This window comes from Neolamprologus multifasciatus, chromosome 14 (genome assembly GCF_963576455.1).
Source record: "Neolamprologus multifasciatus chromosome 14, fNeoMul1.2, whole genome shotgun sequence".
NCBI classification, from domain to species: Eukaryota; Metazoa; Chordata; class Actinopteri; order Cichliformes; family Cichlidae; genus Neolamprologus; species Neolamprologus multifasciatus.
Window position 1 is genome coordinate 27,403,063 of NC_140452.1, and position 6,512 is coordinate 27,409,574.

Genomic DNA, 6,512 nt, shown 5'->3' on the forward strand with positions numbered 1-6,512 from the left:
TGGCTGGGATTTGTCTTGTACATACAAACCACACAATCTGCAATAGAATAACTCTCCCACAGTACCTTGAAAGTACAATAAGAACTTCTCTACAGTTTAAAAGTCTGTTTATCACAATGGTCATAGAACATTCTGTCCTTTAAACTTGAACAATAAATTTAACATCTTGGCCTCCAGTGTGTAAATAAAATGAAGCAAAGAAGGACAATTCTATTCATGGCCATTTCTAATCCGCTCAGGCCGCTGCAGGTTAAATTTTAAAGTTAATGGTAGTACAATTCAAAACCCAGGTGAAAGCTTCTTCAAATAGGTTTGATTTCTATTTGAGGCATTCAAATTAATTCTGGAACAACCAAACCAAAGTGGAGACGTCAGACCTTGATGGTCACATTTACTTAAAACTAAATACAGAATATCAGCAACTTATAACAGTGGTATGTTAACATCTCCAAGAACAGTGGTGGCGGGCTGATGAGTTGGGCTTTTTTGAAGCCACAGGACCTGGGCACCTTGTAGTCATTTAGTTAACCATGTACTATTCTGTATACCAAATCCTTCTGGAATGAAATGTGAAGAAATCTGTCCAACAGCTGAAGATGAAATTGGGTCATCCAACAGGATAACAGTCCCAATAGTCCCAAGCACAGCAGCAAATCTACAACAGAATGGATGAAAACAAAAGTGTCGTAATAGCTGAGTAAAAGTCAGGACCTTATCCTAAAAGAAATGTTGTGGAGGGACATTAAGAGAGCTGTGTGCAAATAATTGCTTGCAAACTTCAATAATCTGAAGCAATATTGTAAAGAAGAGTGGCTAAAATAATTCTACAAAGATGTGAGAGATTGGTAAAGTCATGCAGAAGAAAAAAATTACCTCTTTTATTGCTCCCAAAAGTTGTTCCACAAGCTTTCGAAGGGTGTATTTAGATTTTCATAGATTTTCATAGGACTGCATAGGACTGTCTTTGCTCATATAGGTATATATGAAGAAGCTACTTTTGACTGCTCCCTCACCACAGCAGACAACTCTATATGCTTCATTTGGCAGAATGTTTTATACTGGTTGGATCATTGGCTTGTTAGGCAAAAGTGCAATACACTAAACTATGGTGCCTAAATCTAGCCTGCTAGTGGAAATGTTATTACATTATGTGTAAAAGCTAAAGTAAACTATGGGGTCAAAAACTGTTGTCAAAAACAAGTCAAAAATAAGATGGTATGGATAATACTATCTTTACTTATAGTGAAATATGGTAGTGGCACCATTATGTTCTGATGGCGCTTCTCAGTGGCAGAGAAAACTGGTAAAAACCAAGACTGAATACAAATAAGAGAAACTTCAACAATCTCTCCAATCTAATGAACTTTGAGAGCATGTGCTAAGAAGAATAGGTTAAACTGCAGTTGCTCAAAGACCTTTTTAACCATGCAATTTAATCTCAGTGCTTTCTTTTTACACTACACAATATTACCCACCAAAGGTTGTACCTCCCCCTGTTAATGTATATAACTCCACATACACTACACCAATCCACAACCAGGTGCACTCAGCAAGAACTGAAATCAACTTTAATGAGTCTACAAAACATTCCTACCCAAGCACTGCACAAAATATAGCATTTCAAAACTGAAGGCCTTTGTGTTGTTCTCCTTTCACAGTATAGCAGTGGCAGAAAAATATCAGCTGTGCCGTTCAATCATCTGCCCAGCAATAATTTTGTAATAATTTCTTTCCAAAAGGAGAGGAATGATTACCTGGCAGAAGCAGAAAGAAAATGGGCTGAAGAGCAACAAAGAGAGAGGAGACAGGTAGCATGTTACTAAGAGAGAAGAAAAGAAGGTAGAAACAGATGAGGTGGGAGCAACAGCTTGCCATTGGTAGCTGAAGCGTGCATGCCTTTGACAGCAGACAATAAGCACAGATGGCAACTCTTCCTTCGTTAACTTTGATGGATATTTCACATTCAGTGCCAGGGCTGAGAAGATTAATACATAACCTATGGAAAATTGTTAGCAATCATTTACCTTAAGAATATTCCTTTAATGTTAAAAGAAGAGCAGTTGTTTCTCTCACTGCTGTTCCAGCTATGGTACCACAGAGTTCCTGAAAACCAGTCAGTTACCTTATATATAAAGGCTTACCCACATCACAGCATATACTTAATGTGTAATCTAGGCAACACATACATTTTTTTAGTAATAGCATTGAAAGGTGAGAAGTCTGAAATAGTTGATAAAATCTGTCTAGAATCTGTTTTTGCAGTTTCACATCTGCAAGACACATGATGCCTGGATATTTTGAAAAACCATAAACACCACTGTTAACACATCAAAAATGGAAAAATAAAAGAATACAAAAAAACAAAACAAATTAAAAACAGCAAATAAAAACAAACCAAACAAATTCCAAAAATAATACAAATTTTTTTTTAAAAAAGAAAATGTATACAGTTCAAGCAGACCACAGAGGCAACAGTGGCAAGGAAAAACTTCCTTTTACCAGGAAGAAACCTCCAGCAGAATAAGGAATGGGTAGCCATCTACTGCCTGGGGTTGTGGGTGAAGGGAGGAAGACAGGACAAAGACATGCTTTGAAAGACAGCCAGAGATTAATAATAATAACTAATGATTAAATGCAGACTGCTGGGCTGGACTGGTAATCTGGCATAACAGGCATTCACCTGGTGGCCGAAGCACTTTTGGACCAGTGGGAGAATCGAAGGGTTACATATCATGGAGGTCTTGATGCACTGTTTCTGAGCAAATGTAAAGGCCACATGAAGTTTGGAGGTCTGTAGCGAAAGTTGGCAACCTCTGTGTACTTTGCTCCTCAGCATCCACAGACCCTGTTCTGTGATTTCATGTGAGAGTGACCCATTCTTTAACAAATCTTTGTAGAAGTAGTCTGTAGCTTAGGTTTTTGATTTTATACACCTGTGGCCATTGAAGTGAACACCTGAATTCAATGATTTGAATGGGTGAGCGAACGCTTTTTGCAATATAGTGTAGGTTGTATCCCATCCGATGGAAATGGTAACTATGCACACCAATTCCCATTTAATTATTGTGAGAATCAGGGCAGATTAATGAACTCTGTTTCCTCATTTATTTATTCAGTGGCATGAGCATCAGGTTTCCAGATGATCTTCCACATTCCACTGTGTTTCTGATATAGACCAAAATATCATATCTTGAGTGTAACCGAGACAGCGATGGTGCACAGAATTCTGATAACATACAAATGCTTGCAGCTAATGGACAATGCCTTGCAACAATAGAGCCAGAAATCATTGCAAACATAGGTTAAGTACATACATTTAGGTACATGTATTCTGCCTTACTGTTTTCTTTGTATTTGATAAAGAAAAAATACGTTTGTGTGCATGAGTATGTGAACTTCTTTAAAGCTGAAAGTTACACTACCTGTACATCTGTGCACGATATGAACAGAACAAGCCAAGTGTAAGAAGATTTTATGCGAAACCAACAGGTAATCCATAGAGATTCCACTGTTCAGTGATCTTTGCAGTGCTTGCAGATACCATTGCAGAGCATCCAGGAGTATTGAAAAAAGATACTGATCTAGGGTGCTACAGATAAAGGCCATACAGCTCTAATACTGTGAAAGATGTTTGGAATATGTGTGAATCATGTTAACATCCCCAAGATCTAGCAAAATCATCAAGAAAGAATGGAATAGGTACTCCAACTGAAAATAAATTAAAATGTTTTTATTTTTGTACACATAGTAGAGCAGTGATTCTTGAGATAAGGAACAAAACATGTCCACCAGATAAAACCTAATTTTGGGGTTAAAAATATGAATACAAGTGTTAACCCAAGTGACTAAAAGATAAACCAAGGCAATGTTTATACAACAAAAGTATGATTTTGCATTTTTTTATACATATATATTTATTTTAAATGGTACAATACATTACCAGTACCTTAAAAATCCATTGTCCAGAAACAGGTGTGATAATATTAAAATACAGGAAAAATATTCAAACTAATGTAAAATTAAACATCATGGCTCTCGTCACTAAGTATTTAAGTCAATACCTTATTGTGGCGGAAGGTGTGGTCCCGGGCGCGGCTGCAGGGGAGGGGTGGTGCGGTGAGCTCAACGGGGCGGTGCTGGAAACGCAGGTGAAAACAGCTGATGGCGTTTTGAACTGATGATGCTTTCCTTACCCTTTATAGTGAGACGGGAGAGGAGCGGAGGGGGGCTGGAGATCAGCTGTGTCCGACAGCTGTCAGACTGTGTCGGTCATCACGTACAAAAAGAAATAAAGTTGGTGTCTGAAAACAAAGACCTGTGCCTGTGTGTAGTGCATTCCACAAGTGGTGCCGAAACCCAGGAAAGCGTGGGGATGTCTGACCCACAGGCGGCGCCGCCCGCCCAGCCTTTGCAGTTCCTGGCGCAAATGCTGGCGGAGATGGCGAAGATGAGCCAGGACCAGGCGGCGGCCCAGCGTGCTCACCTGGCTAAGCTGCAGGAGCAGGCGGACCGGCAGACCCAGGTACTGGAGCGGCTGGTTGGGGCCGCTGCTCCGCCGAAGCCCCCCCCCCGCTGTCGGTGGCGATGCCCCGGATGGGCGACGGGGACGACCCCCAGATTTTCCTGGAGACTTTTCGGGCCACGGCGGAGGCCTGCCAGTGGCCGCAGGTGGAGTGGGCTCCGCGTTTCCTTCCTCTGCTGTCGGGGGAGGCTCAGACGGCGGCCCTGAGTCTGCCACCGACCTCGAGGGGCAGCTTCCAGGACGTGAGCCGGGCGGTGGTGGACAGGATGGGACTCGCCCCTGAGGACCATCGCCGGCGGTTCCGGGCCTGTCGGCTGGCCGCGGAGGATCGGCCGTTTGCATGGGCCCGGAAGCTGCACGACACAGCGGTGCGCTGGCTGCAGCCGGGATCGTCAGAGGGAGAGAAGCTGCTGGTGGACAAGGTGGTGCTGGAGCAGTTCGTGGAGGGGTTGCCCGCGGAGACGGCGAGATGGGTCCGGTGCCACTGTCCCGCGAGTCTGGAGGTCGCGGTAACGTTGGCGGAGGACCACCTTGCCGCTAGAGCGGGGGAGCCCGGGGACGGCGGCCGGAGACCGAGCAAACAAGCCCCAGTGCCGGCACCGAGGCGCCGGGTACCTGCGCCAGGGCAGGCAGAGCGGGCGCCGGCGCTGAGCCCCACTAATCCCTTTGCTTCATTTGTGCCTTCCCAGGGAACAGAAATGAGCAGTGCCGCCCCTGAGCCACGGAGAGCAGCACAGGCGCCGGGGCAGGAGTGCTGGAAGTGCGGGCAACCGGGACACCTGAGGAGGGACTGCCCTCTGATGGAAGTGGGGCAGGTGTTCCGCGTCGCCGGTGCCCCAGCACCCTCTCCCGGTCCAGGAGGGACGTACAGCATTCCGGTAAGGACTCGAGGGGGTATACGCCATGCTTTGGTGGACACGGGCTGTACGCAGACCCTCGTGCACCAAAGCTTGGTTCGCCCCGGGGCATTGCTGGAGGCAGAATGGGTGGAGGTGAAGTGTATTCATGGTGATGTTCACAGGTATCCCATAGTGCCGCTATTATTAAAGTTTAAGGGCAAAACGCATAGAGTAACGGCTGCGGTTAGCCCGCGCCTGTCGCATCCCCTAATTCTGGGAACGAATTGGCCGGGGTTTCAACATCTGTTAGGGCAGTATGCGGGGAGGCGATCACGACCGTTAGTAGCGTGTAGTGTCTGCGCGGCGCTCAGCGGTGACGCGGGGTCGTCCGACACTGACTCCGGGGAGCGGGAGACGGCGGGTCCTTCATGGGAGGCCCCGCCGGCTCCGGAAATTACCCCCACGGGCGATTTCCCACTGGAGCAGTCTCGGGATGACACCCTACGCTCAGCCTTTGACCAAGTGATTGAGATTGATGGTCACGTGGTGCGCCCTGAAGCCGTGCGGACCTACCCGCGCTTCATTTTAGTACAAGATAGGTTATATCGAGTGAGTCGTGACACTCGCACGGAGGAGACACACACCCAGTTGTTGGTGCCGCGGGGCCGCCGGGAAACGATTTTCCAGGCGGCTCATTATAACCCCATGGCAGGGCATATGGGATACGAAAAAACTCTGGAGCGCATAACGGCCCGATTTTATTGGCCGGGCATCCGAGCGGATGACTGACCAGGGCACGTCGTTCATGTCTCGCACACTGCGGGAACTGTACGAATTACTGGGCATTAAATCGATTCGGACCAGCGTCTACCACCCTCAGACGGATGGGCTGGTGGAGCGGCTGAATAAGACTTTAAAGTCCATGATTCGTAAGTTCATTACCGAAGATGAACGCAATTGGGATCGCTGGCTAGACCCTCTGTTATTTGCAGTGCGGGAGGTGCCCCAGGCCTCCACGGGATTTTCTCCCTTTGAACTGCTGTTCGGCAGGAAGCCGCGTGGGGTGCTCGACCTGATTAAAGAAAGCTGGGAGGAAGGTCCGAGCCCCGCCAAGAATGAGATTCAGTACGTGTTGGACCTGAGAGCGAAAC

At 46.3% G+C, this 6,512-nt stretch overlaps 1 pseudogene; it reads left to right on the forward strand.

Annotated features, from left to right (window-relative positions):
• The first annotated feature begins 4,083 nt into the window (after positions 1-4,083).
• LOC146504228 (uncharacterized) lies at positions 4,084-6,150 on the forward strand (annotated as a pseudogene).
• The last annotated feature ends 362 nt before the right edge of the window (positions 6,151-6,512 follow it).